Source organism: Dama dama, chromosome 5 (assembly GCF_033118175.1).
Source record: "Dama dama isolate Ldn47 chromosome 5, ASM3311817v1, whole genome shotgun sequence".
NCBI classification, from domain to species: domain Eukaryota; kingdom Metazoa; phylum Chordata; class Mammalia; order Artiodactyla; family Cervidae; genus Dama; species Dama dama.
In genome coordinates, this window is record NC_083685.1 from 74,186,039 (window position 1) to 74,208,161 (window position 22,123).

Consider the following 22,123-nt stretch of genomic DNA (forward strand, 5'->3'; position numbering starts at 1 on the left):
ATAGAATGATTTCCATTTGATTAGATGAAGAATTGCATTAGTTTGTCTTTTCCTACATGTAGATCTCTTTCAGTTGTAAATATTGGGTCATTTATTACCCAGAAATGTGCTTGTCACTACAATGATTCTGCCAACTGTTCCACTTAAAAGGCTCTTGGTTGCTGAACAGAGTTAAAAGTAATTCAGAAATGCTGACTCTGGAGAAATATTTTGATAACAAAAGTTGCCAAGGCAAGTGAGAATGAAAGGACTTCTTAGCCTCAAATTGAAAATATTTAAAAGAACCATAATGAAAAATAGTAATAATGAGCCTTTAAAACTGATGATAAACATACATTAGCAGTTATAACTAAATCAATTTTGACTCAACAAGATCCATGAAGCAACTATCACAACACCAGAGTACATTATAGGCATGGTTGGCAGATAGGAGTATGGTAAATATACATGAAAAATTGTATATGTATTTTTTCTTCTTAATATTGTCTATGATTAAATTATTTGTAGTAAATATTTAGTCAGCTAAGACCAAAATCATTTACAAAACTGTGAAATGAGCCTTGGCAGGGTGGTTAAAATGGTTGTATGTCAAGAGGATGACTTCTAATCACTGTATCCATTGGGTGGATTCCAGCAGTTTCTAGGTAGACCCAGATATATTGCTTAGGAACAAAGCTTGTGGGTAGAGCAATAACCTTCAGTTCAGTTCAGTTCAGTCGCACAGTCGTGTCTGACCCTTTGCAACCTCATGAATCGCAGCACGCCAGGCCTCCCTGTCCATCACAAACTCCCAGAGTTTACTCAAACTCATGCCCATCGAGTTGGTGATGCCATCCAGCCATCTCATCCTCTGTCATCCTCTTCTCCTCCTGCCCCCAATACCTTCCAGAATCATGGTCTTTTCCAATGAGTCAACTTGTCGCAAGAGGTGGCCAAAGTATTGGAGTTTCAGCTTCAACATCAGTCCTTCCAATGAACACCCAGGACTTATTTCCTTCAGGATGGACTGGTTGGATCTCTTTGCAGTTCAAGGGACTCTCAAGAGTCTTCTCCAACACCACAGTTTAAAAGCATCAATTTTTCAGTGCTCAGCTTTCTTCACAGTCCAACTCTCACATCCATACTTGACCACTGGTAAAACCATAGCCTTGACCAGATGGACTTTGTTGGCAAGGTAATGTCTCTGCTTTTTAATATGCTATCTAGGTTGGTCATAACTTTCTTTCCAAGGAGTAAGCGTCTTCTAATTTCATGGCTGCAGTCACTATCTGTAGTGATTTTGGAGCCCCCAAAAATAAAGTCTGACACTGTTTCCACTGTTTCCCCATCTATTTCCCATGAGGTGGTGGGACCAGATGCCATGAGCTTAGTTTTCTGAATGTTGAGCTTTAAGCCAACGTTTTCACTCTCCTCTTTCACTTTCATTGAGAGGCTCTTTAGTTCCTCTTCACTCTCTGCCATAAGGGTGGTGTCATCTGCATATCTGAGGTTATTGATCTTTCTCCAAGCAACCTTGATTCCAGCTTGTGCTTCTTCCAGCCCAGCATTTCTCATGATGTACTCTGCATATAAGTAAAATAAGCAAGGTGACAATACACAGCCTTGATGCACTCCTTTTCCTAATTGGATCCAGTCTGTTATTCCATGTCCAGTTCTAACTGTTGCTTCCTGATCTGCATACAGATTTCTCAAGCGGCAGGTGAGGTGGTCTGGTATTCCCATCTCCTTCAGAATTTTCCACAGTTTATTGTGTTCCACACAATCAAAGGCTTTGGTGTAGTCAATAAAGCAGAAATAGATGTTTTTTCCGGAACTCTCTTGCTTTTTCGATGATCCATCGTATGTTGGCAGTTTGATCTATGGTTCCTCCGCCTTTTCTAAAACCAGCTTGAACGTCTGGAAATTCTCAGTTCACATATTGCTGAAGCCTGGCTTGGAGAATTTTGAGCATTACTTTACTAGCATGTGAGATGAGTGCAATTGTGCAGTAGTTTGAGCATTCTTTGGGATTGCCTTTCTTAGGGATTGGAATGAAAATTGACCTTTTCCAGTCCTGTGGCTACTGCTGAGTTTTCCAAATTTGCTGGCATATTGAGTGCAGCACTTACACAGCATCATCTTTCAGGATGTGAAATAGCTCAACTGGCATTCCATCGCATCCACTAGCTTTGTTCGTAGTGATGCTTTCTAAGTCCCACCTGACTTCACATTCCAGGATGTCTGGCTCTAGGTGAGTGATCACACCATTGTGATTATCTGGGTTGTGAAAATCTTTTCTGTACAGTTCTTCTGTGTATTCTTGCCACCTCTTCTTAATATCTTCTGCTTCTGTTAGGTTCATACCATTTCTGCCCTTTATTGAGCCCATCTTTGCATGAAATATTCCCTTGGTATCTCTAATTTTCTTGAAGAAATCTCTAGTCTTTCCCATTCTGTTGTTTTCCTCTATTTCTTTGCATTGATCACTGAGGACGGCTTTCTTGTCTCTCCTGGCTATTATTTGGAATTTTGAATTCAAATGGGAATATCTTTCCTTTTCTCCTTTGCTTTTCACTTCTCTTCATTTCACAGCTATTTGTAAGGCCTCCTTACAATATACTAAAACTAATTTTATTATTTTAGTTCTTCCATGAACTGGGTGAAGGCTATGTCTTTTACATACATTGACTTACTAAGCTTGCATGCATGAATGCTCAACTGTGTTGGATTCTTTGCAACCCTGTGTACTACAGCCCCAAAGTTCCTCTGTCCATGGGATTGTCCAAGCAAGAATGCTGGAGTAGGTTGCCATTTCCTTCTCCATAGTTCTCTCCTACCCAGGGGTCAAAGTCATCTCTCCTGCATTGACAGGCAGATTCTTTACCTCTGAGCCACCTAGGAGGCCCTTACCAAGTTTATGTCACTATAAAAACCCCAGGCAAATAGAGGTTAGTAGAGCGGAATTGCAAGTTCAAGCTGCAAACTGTAGTTCTAAAGATCTGCATTATTTACTACCTATTTCAGGGTGGAAACAGCTCAGGTGTGAGAAAGCAGTTAGTTGTTGTCATAGAGTCCTTCAAATGATGAAAATTATTGGCCTTTGATGGTTCATGGAACATATCACATGAAAAGACTATAAGTATACAATACGTAGAGAGAACAGTAAACACATAATCATCCTCAAAAGAATTTGGAAGAATGCTCAGAAAACTGTTTCTGTTCCCAGAGGAGACTGAAAAATATGAAGAATCTTGATATTTTGGTATTTTAATCAATTTGGGCTGCTATAAGGAGTGGCAACTGGAGAGGAGATACCCCACATCCAAGGTCAGGAGCAGAGGCTGAGAGGAGATACCCAACGTCCAAAGTAAGGAGCAATGGCTGTGCTTTGCTGGAGCAGCTGTGAAGAGATATCCCAAGTTCAAGGTAAGAGAAACCCCAGTAAGAGAGTAGGTGCTGAGAGAGGGCATCAGAGGGCAGATCGACTGACACCAAAATCAAAGAAAACTAGCCAATCTGATCATATGGACCACAGCCTTGTCTAACTCAATGAAACTCAGCCATGCCATGTAGGGCCACCCAAGATGGATGGCACATGGTGGAGAGTTCTGACAAACTATGGTCTGCTGGAAAAGGGAATGGCAAACCACTTCAGTAATCTTGCCTTGAAAATCCCATGAACAGTATGAAAAGGCAAAAAGATAAGACACTGAAAGATGAACCCCCCAGGTAGGTAGGTGCCCAATATGCTACTGGAGATCAGTGGAGAAATAACTCCAGAAAGAATGAAGGGATGGACCCAAAGCAAAAACAACACTCAGTTGTGGATGTGACTGGTGATAGAAGTAAGGTCCGATGCTGTAAAGAGCAATATTGCATAGGAACCTGGAATGTTAGGTCCATGAATCAAGGCAAATTGGAAGTGGTCAAACAGGAGATGGCAAGAATGACTGTCGACATTCTAGGAATCAGCGAACTAAAATGGACTGGAATGGGTGAATTTAACTCAGATGACCATTACATCTACTGCTGTAGCAGGAAACCCTTAGAAGAAATGGAGTAGCCATCATAGTCAACAAAAAAAGTCCAAAATGCAATATTTGGATGCAATCTCAAAAACGACAGAATGATCTCTGTTCGTTTCCAAGGCAAACTATTCAATATCATGGTAATCCAAGTCTATGCCCCTACCAGTAATGCTGAAGAGGCTGAAGCTGAATGGTTCTATGAAGACCTACAAGATCTTTTAGAACTAATACCCAAAAAAAGCTGTCCTTTTCATTATAGGGGACTGGAATGCAAAAGTAGGCAGTCAAGAAACACCTGCAGTAACAGGCAAATTTGGCCTTGGAGTACAGAATGAAGCAGGGCAAAGCTAATCGAGTTTTACCAAGAGAATGCACTGGTCATAGCAAACCCCTCTTCCAACAACATAAGAGAAGACTCTACACATGGACATCACCAGATTGCCAAAGCCGAAATCAGATTGATGATATTCTTTGCAGCCAAAGATGGAGAAGCTGTATACAGTCAGCAAAAACAAGAGCAGAAGCTGACTGTGGCTTAGATCATGAACCCCTTATTGCCAAATTCAGACTCAAACTAAAGAAAGTGGGGAAAACCACTAAACCATTCAGATATAACCTAAATAAAATCTTTTATGATTATGCAGAGGAGGTGAGAAATAGATTTCAGGGACTAGATCTGATAGACAGAGTGCCTGATGAACTATGGATGGAGGTTCATGACATTGTACAGGAGACAGGGTACAAGACCATCCCCAAGAAAAAGAAATGCAAAAAAAGCAAAATGGCTGACTGAGGAGGCCTTACAAATGGCTGTGAAAAGGAGAGAAGTGAAAAGCAAAGGAGAAAAGGAAACATATACCCATTTGAATGCAGAGTTCCAAAGAAGAGCAAGAAGAGATTAAAAAAAAAAAAAAAAAAAAAGCCTACTTCAGTAATCAGTGGAAAGAAATAGAGGAAAATAACAGAATGTGAAATACTAGAGATCACTTCAAGAAAGTGAGAGATACCAAGGGAATATTTCCTGCAAAAATGGGCTAAATAAAGGGCAAAAATGGTATGGACCTAACAGAGGCAGAATATATTAAGAAGAGGTGGCAAGAATACACAGAAGAGCTGTACAAAAAAGACCTTCATGACCCAAATAATCATGATGGTGTGATCACTCACCTAGAGTCAGACATCCTGGAATGTGAAGTCAAGTGGGCCTTGGAAAGCATCACTACAACTAAAGCTAGTGGAGGTGATGGAATTCCAGTTGAGCTGTTTCAAATCCTAAAAGATGATGCCGCGAAAGTGCTGCAATCAACGTGCCAGCAAATTTGGAAAACTCAGCAGTGGCCACAGGATTGGGAAAGGTCAGTTTTCATTCCAGTCCCAAAGAAAGGTAATGACAAAGAATGCTCAAACTACCACACAGTTGCACTCATCTCACACACTAGCAAAGTAATGATCAAAATTCTCCAAGACTGGCATCAGCAATACATGAACCATGAACTTCCAGATGTTCAAGCTGGTTTTAGAAAAGGCAGAGGAAGCAGAGATCCAAATGCCAACATCCACTGGGTCATAAAAAAGCAAGAGAGTTCTATAAAAACATCTATTTCTGCTTTTTGCCAAAGCCTTTGACTGTGTGGATCACAATAAGTTGTGGAAAAATCTCAAAGAGATGGGAATACCAGACCACCTCACCTGCCTCTTGAGAAATCTGTTTGCAAGTCAGGAAACAACAGTTAGAACTGGACATGGAACGACAGATTGGATCCAATTAGGAAAAGTAGCGCATCAAGGCTGTATATTGTCACCCTGCTTATTTTACTTATATGCAGAGTACATCATGAGAAATGCTGGGCTGGAAGAAGCACAAGCTGGAATCAAGGTTGCTTGGAGAAATATCAATAACCTCAGATATGCAGATGACACCACCCTTATGGCAGAAAGTGAAGAAGAACTATAGAGCCTCTTGATAAAAGTGAAAGAAGAGAGTGAAAAAATTGGTTTAAAGCTCAACATTCAGAAAACTAAGAGCATGGCATCCGGTCCCATCACTTCATGGCAAATAGATGGGGAAACAGTGGAAACAGTGACAGACTTTATTTTTGGGGGTTCCAAAATCACTGCAGATGGTGACTGCAGCCATAAAATTAAAAGACACTTAATCCTTGGAAGAGGAGTTATGGCCAACCTAGACAGCATATTAAAAATCAGAGGCATTATTTTGCCAACAAAGGTCCGTCTAGTCAAGGCTATGGTTTTTCCAGTAATCATGTATGGTTGTGAGAGTTGGATAGTAAAGAAAGCTGAGTGCTGAAGAATTGATGCTTTTGAACTGTGGTGTTGGAGAAGACTCTTGAGATTCCCTTGGACTGCAAAGAGATCCAATCAGTCCATCCTAAAGGCGATCAGTACTGGGTGTTCATTGGAAGGACTGATGTTGAAGCTGAAACTCCAATAATTTGGCCACCTGATGCTAAGAACTGAGTCATATGAAAAAACCCTGATGCTGGGAAAGATTGAGGGGAGGAGAAGGGGACAACAGAGGATGAGATGGATGGATGGCATCACCGACTCAATGTACACGAGTTTGGGTGAAACTCCGGCCGTTGGTGATGGCCAAGGAGGCCTACCGTGCTGCAGTCTGTGGGATCACAGAGTCGGACTCGATTGAGTGACTGAACTGAACTAAATGGAAGGTTATACCATAGACTGGATGGGTTAAACAATAGAAACTTGTTTCTCACAGTTCTGGAGGCTAGGCAGTCCAAGATCACAGTAATAGTTGATTCTCTTCCTGCTGAGAGTTCTCTTCCTTGTCTCATCTATATATGAGAGAGGGAGAGAGAAAGAGAGAGAAATTTATTCTAAAGAATTGACTTATGCAGGTTTGAAGGTTGCTAAGTCCAAAATTTGCCTGAATATCAAGGGAAGAGTTGATATTATAGTTGGTGTCCAAAACCAGTCTTCAGAAAGAACTCTCTTTCCCTTGGGGCAATAATCTGTTTTCTTTAAAGGCCTTCAACTGATTTGCTGTTGTTGTTCAGTTGCTAAGTTGTGTCCAATTCTTTGTTGGACTACAGCTTTCCAGGCCTCCCTGTTCTTCACTATCTCCCAAAGTTCATTCAAATTCATGTCCATTGAGTTCATAATGCCATCCAACCATCTCATCCTTTGTTGCCCTCTTTTCCTCCTGCCCTCAATCTTTCAACTGATTAGATAAGGCCAACTCACATTATGGAGAATAATCTGCTTTACTCAAATTTGACTGATTTAAATGTTAATCTCATCTAGAATTATCTTCATATCAATATCCAAACTGTTGTTTAACCAAATATTTGGAAACTATAGCTTAACCAATTTGACCCATGAAATCAAACATCACACCCACTTAACCTAGAGCTCCATGAGGGTATAGGTTATAACTGTACTATTCATTGGTCTATCTCTGGCCCATAGGATACACTGTGCCTAGGAGAGTGGCAGGGATACAAAAGCCCCATTATTTCTTGAAAGATGCTTTAGAAGATTGAAGCTACACTGTCCACAACCCAGAATATCACATAATACAAAACAAGAGTTGTGTCAGAAAAAGGCACAAAAGGAGGCTTGGTCAAAGAGTGGGGACTATTTAGAGCCTTTCTGTGTGATGTCACAGGGAAGTGATACTGTGTGTACAAGTAAGTCATTAATGAGAAAAGACATCTGGAGGCCTACAGGTCCCCTTTATTCCTGATCAGTATAAGGGCCAAGTTGCTGATACATTTGGATATTCTTACAATTACAGTAAATAAAAGTAGGTTAGCAGTTTACTTCTGTTACATGAAAAAAAAAAAAAAAAAAAAACAGAGGTCAGTGTGAACTGGAGTGATATTATCTCTCATTCTCGAGAAATTCTAATCTGTAGATGTTGTGTGATGGATTTTCAGGGTCATGAATACAATTAAGTATTTGAGCTGAGATTTAAACATTTCATATCTCTGCTCTGTCATTGCTATATACTGAAACAAAAATATTTTCTTGGAAAACATGTCAGGTCAGAATTTCATGTTAGCCTTTATTTAGATGCAATATATATTAAGCACTGCTAACAAAATGCAATTTTTCTGTTTGTCCTGATTTCTGACTCTGTTTTTCCCTGGGATCCATGACCTTTCTAAAAATCACGGTAGTGAATCATCTCTATATATTTTGAGAAAATAGAGTTCTGGTGCACTCTGTTATGACTCATGACTTCGGATTATGTGGAAATAAGTTTTGAGTCTTTAATTCTCATTTCTTCTGTTTCTGCATCATTTGGGTTTTTCACAACTTACTTCTTTAATGCTTAGCTTTTGCTTTGTTTGGTGTCTTTTGTTACAATGCACTAGAAGCTGCATGAGCCACTGGATGGTCAAGTAGGTTTAAGCAAGGCTAAGGAAAGCCTGTTTCAAATTTTGGATCATGTCTTCTTTCCTCTATCTTTTTCTTTTGAACTACCACCAATCCTGTGCTGTTTGTTTTTTTCTTTTTCTTTTTTTTTCTTTCCATAAAATTACCTTTAGTGTTATTTCTAAATATATAAATCATATTCATCTAATAAGAAAAAGAAATCACTCTGAAAAAGATAATGAAAGTAAAATTCATTTCAAATCTCACTTTACCATAGTTAATAACTACAGTTAATACTTTGATAAATACAATGAGGACAGATTATCTCCCTTTCTCTTATTTGTGTATGTTTGTGATATATATGCACACTTTTATATACACACACTATTTTCGGTATGCTCTTTGTATCTTTGTGTCTTTTAACATCACTACTTAACCTCAAAAGGCTAATCTGTATAGGCTTCCTTAGCTTTGGCTTCTTTTTGGGTTAGGCCAATCAGAAGCTCTAGAAGGAAGACAGAAGGTGAAATGAGAGTGAGGGTTGAAGACATTTCTCTAGTCCCCTTGCTTTTGGCTTGCTTGAAGCAGACTTTTGTTCTTCTATGAGTGCTCCCTCAAGACAGACACCTATATAAGTCTTTTTGACTTCTAGATCCTGATAGCTTCTGCCTTTTGTCTCCCAAAAAGTTTGGGGAATGTAAGTGTTCCACTGAAAGTAGCCCCAGGATGTATGCTATCCCTTGGGTCCCTGTACTATGCTCACCACTTTAAAAAGATCTATTATCAGTCAGTCCTCAAATTATCCTAATTTGAATATAACACCTGCTTTGTAACACTTATCCACACAACACAACACAACACAACATACACACACACACACTTAATAGAATGGATGGTGGTGCATGCTATTCAAACATTTCCTTAATTAGCTTTTTTTTTAATTGAAAGATAATTGCTTTTTTGTTGTTTTCTGTCAAACCTTAACATGAATCAGCCATAGCTGTACATACATCCCCTCCCTTTTGAACCTCCATCCCATCTCCCTCCCACCTCCCTCTCGGTTGATACAGAGCCCCTGTTTGTGTTTCCTGAGCCACACAGCAAATTCCCGCTGGCTATTTATTTTACATATGGTAATGTAAGTTTCCATGTTACTCTCTCCATACATTTCACCCCCTCCTCCCCTCTCCCCAGGTCCATAAGTCCATTTTCTATGTCTGTTTCTCCAGTGCTGACCTTTAAATAAATTCTTCAGTACCATTTTTCTAGATACCATATATATGCATTAGGATAAGATATTTATTTTTCTCTTTCTGATTGACTTCACTCTGTATAATAGGTTCTAGGTTCATCCACCTCATTAAAATTGGCTCAAACACATCCCTATTTATGGCTGAGTAATATTCCATTGTGTATATGTACCACTTCTTTCATCTGTCAATGGACATCTAGGTTGCTTCCATGTTCCAGCTATTGTAAATAGTGCTGCAATGAACAATGGGATACATGTGTCTTTTTCAGTTTTGGTTTCCTCAGGGTTATATGCCTAGGATTGGGATTGCTGGGTAATATGGTAGTTTTATTCCTAGTTTTTTAAAGAATCTCTATACTGTTTTCCATCGTGGCTGTATCAATTTATGCTCCCAACAACAGGGCAAGAGCATCCCCTTTTTCTCCACACCGTCTCCAGCATTTATTGTTTGTAGGCTTTTTGATGATGGCCATCCTGACTGGTGTGAGATGATATCTCATTGTAGTTTTGATTTGCATTTCTCTAATAATGATCAATGTTGAACATGCTTTCATGTGTTTGTTAACCATCTGTGTCTTCTTTGGAGAAATGTCTGTTTAGGTCTTTTTCCCACTTTTTGATTGGGTTTTTTGTTTTTCTGGTATTAAGTTGTGTGAGCTGCTTGTATATTTTGGAAGTTAATCCTTTGTCAGTTGTTTCATTTGCTATTACTTTCTCCCATTCTGAGGATTGTCTTTTCACCTTGCTTATAGTTTCTTTTGCTGTGAAAAAGCTTTTAAGTTTATTCAGGTCCCACTTGTTTGCTTTTATTTTTATTTCTGTTACTTTAGGAGGTGGGTCATAGAGGATCTTGTTTTGATTTATGTCATCGAGTGCTCTGCCTATGTTTTCCTCTAAGAGTTTGATAATTTCTGGTCTTACGTTTAGGTCTTTATTCCATTTTGAGTTTATCTTTGTATATGGTGTTAGGAAGCGCTCTAATTTCCTTCCTTACATGTAGCTGCCCAGTATTCCCAGCACTATTTATTGAAGAGGCTGTCTTTGCCCCACTGTATATTTTTGGCTCCTTTGTCAAAAATAAGGTACCCATGGGTACCATAATTTGCTTTTCTAGTCTCATCTTGATGGATATTTAGAGTACTTCATTTTTTCATAGTAGTAGTAGTGAAACTATTAGCAACTCCATTTACATATTTTGCTAAATTTTTGCAAGGTTATTTTATAGTAAACTCCTAACAATAGTGCTTCTTTGTCAAAGGCATGCATAATTTCAATTTGATAGGTATCATTTTTTTTCTTTTAGATTGTTTAATAATTTGGATTAGAATGGACATTTCTGTCTCCCATGCTCATTGTCAGTACTGTATTTTAGCAAGCATATTAATCTTTGCCAATGTGAGACATGACAAATATCAGTACCATTTTGATTTCTATTTCTTTAGCTATGAGTGATATTGAACTTTTCATGTATTTATTTAACCATTTGTGTTTATCTCCTAGGAACTTCCTATTCACAGCCTTAGTTAGTTTGTTCAGTCACTCAGTCGTGTCCAACTCTCTGCGACCCCATGAATCGCAGCATGCCAGGCCTCCCTGTCCATCATAAACTCCCGGAGTTTACTCAAACTCATGCCCATCGAGCTGGTGATGCCATCCAGCCATCTCATCCTCTGTCGTCCCCTTCTCCTCCTGCCCCCAATCCCTCTCAGCATCAGGGTCTTTTCCAATGAGTCAACTCTTCGCATGAGGTGGCCAAAGTATTGCAGTTTCAGCTTCGGCATCAGTCCTTCCAATGAACACCCAGGACTTATCTCCTTTAGGATGGACTGGTTGGATCTCCTTGCAGTTCAAGGGACTCTCAAGTCTTCTCCAACACCATAGTTCAAAAACATCAATTTTTCAGCACTCAGCTTTCTTCACAGTCCAACTCTCACATCCACACATGACTACTGGAAAAACCATAGCCTTGATTAGACGGACCTTTGTTGGCAAAGTAATGTCTCTGTTTTTTAATATGCTGTCTAGGTTAGACATGAGTTTGAGTAGACTCTGGGAGTTGGTGATGGACAGGGAGGCCTGGTGTTCTGCGATTCATGGGGTCGCAAAGAGTCGGACACGATTGAGCGACTAAACTGAACTGAACTGAGGTTGGTCACAACTTTCCTTCCAGGGAGTAAGCGTCTTCTAATTTCATGGCTGCAGTCACCATCTGCAGTGATTTTGGAGCCCAAAAAAATAAAGTCTGACACTGTTTCCACTGTCTCCCCATCTATTTCCCATGAGGTAATGGGACCAGATGCCATGATCTTAGTTTACTGAATGTTAAGCTTTAGGCCAACTTTTTCACTCTCCTCTTTCACTTTCATCAAGAGGCTTTTTAGTTCCTCTTCACTCTCTGCCATAAGGGTGGTGTCATCTGCATATCTAAGGTTATTGATATTCCTCCCAGCAATCTTGATTCCAGCTTGTGCTTCTTCCAGCCCAATGTTTCTCATGATGTACTCTGCATATAAGTTAAATAAGCAGGGTGACAATATACAGCCTTGATGTACTCCTTATCCTATTTGGAACCAGTCTGTTGTTCCATGTCCAGTTCTAACTGTTGTTTCCCAACCTGCATACAGGTTTCTCAAGAGGCAGGTGAGGTGGTCTGGTATTCCCATCTCTTTCAAAATTTTCCATAGTTTATTGTGATCCACACAGTCAAAGGCTTTAGCATAGTCAATAAAGCAGAGATAGATGTTTTTCTGGAACTCACACCATTAACCCATATCAATTATAATAGTTATTTTCAAGACAAACAGTATTGTCTATATTGGAAATAGACCACTATCAGTTCATTTTAGTCGTCTATTTATGCAGTAAAAGCAAGAACCAGCATAGAATACACATGTAAACATGTGAACCATGACGTCTCTACAAAGATACCAGAAAAATTATGCTTTAATCAATCTGAGTAGGTTTGAAATGTATCTAGATTTTCATGTGAAGTAACTGATGGACTGGAGCACACAGAATAAGACTATTCCTGTACCAATGCTTAAAGCTTGATTGGAAAGTAAAATCAAGTTCAGGGAAGCATGTTAGGGAGGATTTAGGAAACATTGTTTTCAGGTTGATTTATTCACCTATGGTTAAAATATAATTAAAAGTAGTCATGTACAGATGTGAAAATTGGACCATAAAGAAGGTTGAGCACTGAAGAGTTGAATCTTTTGAATTGTGGTACTGGAGGAAGCTCTTGAGATTCCCTTGGACCTCGAGGATATCAAACTAATCAATCCTAAAGGAAATATACCCTGAATATTGATTGAAAGGACTGTTACTGAAGGTGAAGCTCCAGTACTTTTCCACCTGATGCAAAGAGTGGACTCATTGGAAAAGACCCTAATGATGCAAAAAATTGAATGCAAAGAAGGGAGTGGCAGAATATGAGATCATCAGATAGTATCACTGACTCAATGGACACGAATTTGAGTAAACTCTGAAAGATAGAAGACAGAGGAGACTAGTGTACTACAGTCCATGTGTCACAAAGAGTCAGACGTGACTTAACAGCTGAACAACAACAAAAGTGTTGAATATACATGTACACATACAGTACATTATGGTTTCTCTATTTTATTCAGAAAATTCCAACATAGAATTACTACCTGTTCCACTTCATGGTCACATTAGAAAGTGTGTTGTTTTTGCTAAAAGACTAGCTTTGTCTATCCCGGCAGTGGTGACTGCCTCAGTGGGAAAGGGAGTATCGGAACTTAAGTTACTCGAATAACTGTGAAGCACTGGTAAGTCACTGTTTTATTCATTGTCAGGGCATTCCATTTAATGTTCTCACTGACCCTTTGGGGTAAAAATTTCCATCTCCATCTTTTGAAGTCAAGCAATATCCTTGAAATCACAGGAAATAAGGAATGTGGTGTTGTATTTGAAAGTAAGCTTTTCTGATTTCAGACTCCACGTTGCTGCTGCTATACCAAACTATGTGTAATAAAAGGCATTTTGTTCAGTTTTCATTCTGTCATAGTTCAATACGTGGTCCAATTATAAATGACTAATATGAAGCTTCTGTTCAACGGAACTCAACTACAAGTTAAACAACATCCAGTTGATCTAGATTCTGTTCAATGAGAGGAGTCTACTCACCACAAGCTTGATGACATGAGACCATCAACTGCTAGAAAAGTTTTTAAAAATTGTAACCTTTGTACTTACTGCTTTCTGGTAACAAATATCTTGCAGAGCAAACCTGTCTGCAGACCTCACGCTGTGTTGCACAGTTCTAGAAAATATTGCTAACACCTAATTTATCATCTGCTTTGTAAAGACCACACCTGAGTATTGAAATACAAGTATGAAAGTTAGAATTCTGCTTTTAAAGTGAAGTAAATTCAATACAAAATGATCATTCAAAGCTTTAATAAGAATAAATTATTCCCTGAAGAATGTGCTTGGTAAGTTATAAACATGGAAAGCAATTGTTTGTTCTTCATGAGGCAGAGGAAAACTAATTAAGCAGCTTGTTTTAGCTGAATGCTTGGCATTTGTTATCTTTGTTCTTGTTCTGTGTTGTGGATACTTTCAGCTTTCCCTTGAAAAACTACTTTTTATTTACTGAGATATTTTGTTCAGTCTATTTGTAAACATGGCAACCATATTTAGATAATTCTGATTTTGGTGGTTCTCATTTTATATCTGATTTCTTTCTTGGCTGATCTGCCTGTCTACTCAGCTTGATTATCTTCCCAAATGATCTTGACACGAGTATTCCACACGGTCTTTCCTATGGATGTATAGGAAAGGACTATATATATATGAGACTGAATTAGTTGCTAAGTTGTGTCCAACTCTTGCCACCCCATGAGCTGTAGCTCGCCAAGCTCCTGTGCCCATGGAATTTTCCAGGCAAGGATAGTGGAGTGGGTTGCCATTTCCTTCTCCAGGGGATCTTCCCGACCCAGGACTCGACCCAGATCTCCTGCATTGCAGGCAGATTCTTTACCGACTGAGCTATGAGGGAAGCAAATATATAAGACTATACATATATATGCATATATATATATATATATATATATATATATATATATATATATATGACTATATAAAACTTTTAATAATTCAGTAGTTTTTGCTCTATCACTCCTTCCCCAAAGTACACTTATCCAGAAAGATATTCTTTCAGGAAGAGAACAAAAAACCAGTATAGTATCAGCACACGTGATATGGGTGTGACCCCCAGATATTTAAAGAAATGATTTTAACTAATTTGGAGGCTGTTTGAATGTTTATCTCCAAACTGTTTCTCTTCAATATGTTTTGATCTAAACAACATACCTGTATAGCAATGTGTTCTTGCTTTAAAAATTAATTCATTTATTTTAAAGAAAACAATTCACATTTCCCTTCTTTTGTGATTTTTTTTCCTTCTGTTTGTGGAAAAGAACAATAAAGAGAAGTTCTTATAACAGCATCTCTGTATTAGGATAATGTCCACCTTTTGTAAATAGTGTAATAATCGTTCTTTTTTGGTGATCACTGGAGCCATTCATTTTTAACCCATTGTGAAATTTCTCAACGTGGAGGTTCAGGATGCAGTTAGCTATTGCTTTTGAGAAAATAATAATAAAACATTGTAAATTTGTTTAAATCATCATTTGGACTAGTGAGAGACTAAAAGTGTAATAAAGAAAAATATCTGAAAACATCATCTATTTGGTTAAAAAATAGGATAAAAAGTAAAACATAAAGGGAAAATATTCAAGACTAATCCAATTATTCACACTCTTTTAAAGAGAAGTGCTGTGATCTCTGTCTTATGTAGGATATATTTCATGTTTGCAGTTGATTTGCATGTTTGCAACCCTAGAGTTGGTAGTCTTTAGGTAGTTGGGAACTACAATTCTTTGAGTGATTCTACATACCCAAGCAGAGTTCTGAAAGCTATTCTTTTCAATGATTTCTACTTTTTGTACTTAACTTTTAAGTCTGTATTTTTTCCTAGGACTGCCATAACAAAGTACCAAGAAATGTTAATCAAAATAACAGATTTATTCTTTCTCAGTTTCAGAAGCTAGAAATGGAAAATCAAGATATCAGTAGTGCTACGCTCCCTCTGAACCCTGTAAGAATTCCTCCTTGCTTCTTTCCAGCTTCTGGTGGTTTCCCATAAATCTCTGATATTCTTTGGCTTGCAGCTGTATTACTACCAATTTCTGACTTTATTACCACATGATATTCTATGGCCATCTTCTTCTAAAGATACCACTGACATTGGATTATGGGCTCATCCTACACCAGTATGACTGAGTCTTAACTAATTACATCTGTGATGTTCTTATTTTTAAATAAGGTCATTTTCTAAAGTGGTTAGAACTTAAACATGTCTTTTTTGAGGGAATGTAACTCAATCTATAACAAAGCCTGAATGATAATTTTGTTATTTCAAATGAATAATCTGGCTAAAATAGTATTTTCTACAGTCAAGAATACAAGCATTTGGTAAAACCTATAGAATTCCTTGAATGCCAGATGCTGTAACACCACCTCCCCCACCATACACATATTCATTACAGCATTATCACCCTACTTGTTCTTAATTTTTCTATTCAGAAATCATAAATGTCACAACATTGTGAATCAACTATACTCCAACATAAAATAAAAGTAAAATAAATGAATAAATAAAGTTTAAAAAAAGGGATTCCCTGGTTGCTCAGATGGTAAAGAAATACAGTTCAAAAGAAATCATAAATGTCATTGATAAAGTTTGGGTGATTTTGGGCTGGGGATTAAAATAAAGCTTCCACTTCACATTTCTATGTTCTGAGCACTGTACTAGCCACATTAATTATCGTATTTTTTCTTCACAAAATAGTAAAAGATGTTATAATAGTCAAATTATGTAGATGATGAAAACGTGATCTAGAGATAATAAATTAACTTGTCCTAGGAAAGTATATGAATGAGCCAGTATTCAGACTATACCACACAACTTTCTAATTCTCTGGGATCAGAGAAAAAGTGTAAAGAGAAGTTGAAATTGTACATGACATGTTATGTAGTTTCTTTCCAGCAAAATCTACAGTACCTTTCAAAGCTAGTGACTTCATAAGTTGTTTAATATTGCTCAGAGAATGTGGTAACTGCCACACTTTCTTATTTTGTCATTGAAATATTTGGTAACTTTTACTTGCAGAGTTGATGATGGACAGGGAAGGCGGGTGTGCTATTTCTCTGGGGTCACATGGGGTCACAGAGAGTTGGACAAGACTGAATGATTGAATTGAACTAATTTGCATAGCAATAAGTTGCCTTCATTTAGCTTCTTATATAGAATCAAATAGGGTTAACTGAGGTCAGGGAGCAAATATAAAGGGTTGGAGACTAAAACACAAAAACCTTTACCCAATCCAAGCAATGAACATGTAACAAATCCAATGATAGGATAATGATTGTTGTATAATAACAACCATGTTGTTGTTGTTAAGTCACTAAGCTGTATCTGAATCTTTGTTAGTCCATGGACTGCAGCATGCCAGGTTTCCCTGTTCTTCACTATCTCCCGGGGATTGCTCAAACTCACATCCATTGAGACAGTGATGCCATCCAAACATCTATCCTTTGTTGCCTCCTTCTCCTCCTGGCCTAAATCTCTCCCAGCATCAGGGTCTTTTCCTAACGAGTCAGCTGTTTTCCATCAGGTGGCCAAAGTATTGGAACTTTAGCTTCAACATCAATTTTTCTAATAAATATTCAATGTTTATTTCCTTAAGGATTGACTGGTTTGACCTCCTTGCTGTCCGGGGGACTCTCAAGAATCTTCTCCAGTACCTCAATTCAAAAGCATCAATTATTTGGCACTCAGCCTTCTTTATGGACCAACTCTCACATCTATTAACTACTGGAAAAACCATAGTTTTGACTATACCAACCTTTGTCTGCAAAGTGATGTCTCTGCTTTTTAATACACTGTCTAGGCAACTGTGTTCTAGTCATTCTTTCAATGCCTCACTGGCCATTTAATCAGAAACTATCAATATGTCAAAAGTTGGTTGTACTCTATACCTTTCATAGTAGGCTAGCCAATACTACAACATTTATATAATTACTGTTGTGGTCGTAGTAAAGGATCAACACAGCCCTTGATTGCCAAACACTTTGTCTTTCACCTGCCTCACTGCATGTTGCATGTGCATACTGAATACTAGAACGTACCCTGGGTTACTCCTATTTCTCCACAGCAAAAGAGTTATCTGTGAATTTCTCAAATATGTGAGCAACCCAATTCCAGAATCTCATTTAAGGTCCACTTGTTGGACGTTGATGCACCATTTGTCATTTACTATATTTTGTGGAAGGAAGCAACTTACTCAAAGCTGGCCATCTGAAAAAGTAATGTGTGAAGTTGTGAGCAAGGTATACGAAAACCACTAGGTAGAGTGCAAAATCCTAAGCATGTTCCTAAGACTGAAATGTCATGACCATGCCTAGGCTTGAAATAACAGAGAGTAGCTAACTAAACATAAACAATAAAAGAGCTATGTAGAAGCCAACAGTAATAGATCTTCAATGGATTTGTAGTTAAGGAATACAGTAGTTTATACAGAAGTCAAGAGGAGAGTAATGGGGAAGTAAAAAGTGTGACATCACTCTTCTCTTCCTCTCCAATCCTTTTGAGCAAACCCAACCTGAAGAGGGAGGACAAAGGATGCAGTTCACATAAGTCAGGGAAAAGAACAGGGCAGAGAAAGATAGAAATTAGATCTACAGGGGCAAAGGTAAGGTATATAGTGCACAATTTACAGCAAGGCAAAGCATTTTCATTGGTGCCCATGGGAGTCAAGGACAGACTCCATGGAAAAATTCTTGCTCTCCTCATGATATTCCCCAACTGAGAGGGTAACAGGCAGGAAGGCCAGGGGTCTCCAAACGGAGGAAGGAGGCTGCAAGTGCCAGACATTTTTATTTCCCTTAAGCGGCAAGAGAAAAAAAAAAAAAAAAACAGTGACATTTTTTCTTCTCTATACAAATTTAAAAGGAGGTTTCTCTTAAAATGCTGTGTTGCCATGACACCTGGTTTCACCTATTCTCAAACCTTGAGTTAACCAATATATTTCTTTTTCTTATGGAAATGTTGTCTTAAGCTTTGTTAATGTACCCCAGGCTCTATTTTCAAGTTGGTTCCGCCAAAGGGCCTAACTTATTTACTCAGGTTTTGTTCCCCTAATCTATGTAAACAAAACTATTTGCTGGTATTCTGCCCTTCTACAAGATTCAAGTCCATCGTTTTATGGCCAGGGATGAATTATCTGGTGCCATTCTAAATTTTATGACATTCCTTTCTTTTCATTAACAGACTGTGAGTGACTATATAACATATAGCTAAAGACTAGGAGGGGGGTACTCTTTTCCCCCTTCTGATGCCTATGTCAGAAGCTTTCTCTATCTCCTTTATATTTTAATGAAACTTTATTACACAAAAGCTCTGAGCGATCCAGCCTCGTCTCTGGCCCCGGATTGAATTCGTCTCCTCCGGAGGCCAAGAATCCCGGTGTCTTATCATTCGGCAGCAACCTTTCACAACCTTAGATCTTAATAGCATCCACAGTGGGCTCCAAGTGATACTGAATACTGCGCTCAATATTCCCCTTTGTTCTGCTAACATACCCCTGGCAAGTTTTAAAGAAGGCCAACTTGATTCAAATATTGTCTAGAGTAGTGTTTTTAAGAGTCTTTCAGAGTTATTATTACTCCCAGTAAGCTCCTAATACATCTCCCTGGCACCTCTCCCCTGAGTAATTTTCCTCTATATCAACAAACTGGCTACTAGATCAACCTCAAGAAAGTGGTGATCCATTTTGAGTAGGAATCCAGCAGGGATAGACACACAGTGCCTCACATTCCCTTCTACCTCAGTCACTACAGGTGGCCTTCCACTTTCACCCAGACCCTAAATCTTACTTGGCTTTGCAGAGAGAGTTTTATTATTCTGAATCACTTTTTATCCTTCTGTCATTTTCACAATACCTTTCTCCCATACCTCCTGGGACTCCTGGTTTGTCATCAGCAAAAATCCTTTTATCTTTCCCTTTGTTGTTGTTCAGTCACCCAATCATGTCTGGCTCTTTGTGACCCCATGGACTGCAGCATATGAGGCCTCCCTGTCCCTCGTCATCTCCTGGAGTTAGCCCAAGTTCATGTTCATTGCATCAGTAACATTGTCAAGCCATCTCATCCTTTGATGCCCTCTTCTTCTGCCCTCAATCTTTCCTAGCTTCAAGGACTTTTCATGAGTCATCTGTCCACATCATATGACCAAAATACTGGAGCTTCAGGTTCAGCATCAGTCCATCCAGGGAATATTCAGGGTTGATCTTCTGTCAGATTGACTGGTTCCATCTCTTTGCTGTCAAGGGACTTTGAGGAGTCCTCTCCAGCACCACAGTTTGAAGACATCAGTTCTTTGGCATTCTGCCTTCTTTATGGTCCAGCTCTCACAACTGTATGTGACCTCTGGGAAGACCATAACCTTGACTATATGGACCTTTTTTGGCAGAGTAATGTCTCTGCTTTTCAACACCCTATCCAGGTTTGTCATCACTTCACTTCCAAGAAGCAATCATCTTCTGACTTCATGACTGCAGTCACTATCTGCAGTGATTTTGGAGCCCAAGAAGAGGAAATCTTTCCCTTAGAACATTGCTATTGCCAAAAATTTGATGCTTTTGAACTGTGGTGTTGGAGAAGACTCTTGAGAGTCCCTTGGACTGCAAGGAGATCCAAACAGTCCATCCTAAAGGAGATCAGTCCTGGGTGTTCGTTGGAAGGACTGATGCTAAAGCTGAAACTCCAATACTTTGGCCACCTCATGCGAAGAGTTGACTCATTGGAAAAGACCCTGATGCTAGGAGGGATTGGGGGCAGGAGGAGAAGGGGACGACAGAGGATGAGATGGCTGGATAGCATCACCGACTCAATGAATTTGATTTTGAGTAAACTCTGAGAGTTGGTGATGGACAGGGAGGCCTGGCATGCTGTGATTCACGGGGTCGCAAGGAGTTGGACACGACTGAGCAACTGAACTGAACTGAACTGATTGCTTAAAAGTCTTTCAAGAGATAATTCAGTTTTCTCATATTTCCACTGTTACTCAGAGCACAGAAGTAAGAGTTTGGGTATATATTTGTTCATCTTGGCTTATTTTTCCAGACCCTTATTCATTTTCATCCATCCTTCTCTAAATGCCAAGCATTTTAGAATGCTCCTGAAATGCTTCTTAGAAGCATCTATCGCCAAGTATTTTGCACTGGTAGTATCAGCCATGCCTGATTAATGCATATTTATATAAACCTTTGTGTCACCCCCATTGAAGCTTTTAGTATAAGCCTCATTTTGCTTGTATCTATACTACTGCTGTTATTATTTTTTATTTGATATTTAACACTTTGTCCTCTTGCTTCCTTCCTTAACTTCCTCAGTTCTAGTCATCTTTTTCCTGTTGTTATAACTAGTTCTTCATCACTAATCACTACTTATTAGTAATTTCCAATATATAAATCATGTCAAGTGTCTTGCTGCTCAACTAAGACTTTCTGTATGTCCAGCTCATCTTCTCCAATACCTAAATTTCTGTAATTCTTCAATCTCACTGGGATTTTTCAATCCAGTTATCTACTCTATGGAGTTCCTTTGTATTTTGCATCTTGCATTTATTACTATAATACTACTTTGCACACACTCTCAACCTTGCCCCTTTTCTCTCACTTTGTACTTGTGCAGAATAATCTCTATCCTGATTGCATATAAGTCTTTCTATTCACACTCTACCTCTATCCAAACATCTAAACATACATAGAATGTAATATACAGCATGCTGATAAATATCACTTTAGATTTACGAGCACAGTTCTAAAGTAAACTCTCAACACTGCCTAGCAATACTAATATTGCCTAGTATTATCTTAGTGAAACTACTTTCTCACTCTGTAGTATGATTACTTCACAGCTTCTATTCCCCCTTCAATCTACAACACCTTCTTTTTCTTAGCATCAGCTGATGTCTTTGTATCTTTTAAGACAAAATACTGGAACAATAGGAAATAATCTCCTATTTTTTTCCTCCTAAATTAATATCTGATCCCCATCTTTACTCATATATTCTTCCTTCCATTTTATGATTGCTCAAGTGTCCTTGCAGCTACCTAACTCCAACTCCTTCTGTGCATTGAATCCCATCTCTTTTTGCCTACTCAAAACATGTCTTTTCATAATCATCTCTCCTCTTCTTCATCTTAAGTGTTTCCTCTTTTATGGCATTCAAAGAAAACAAATACCTTTTGTGGATTATGATATCTTCTAATTACCGCTCTTCTCTGCTCCTCTTAATAATAGAATTAACTCAGAAGGATCAATTGTCTCCACTTCCTTGCCTCTCTTTTCCTCTTGAATCCATACTAACCAAGCAGTCTCCCATATCTCTCTACTTAAATTTTGCTTGTCA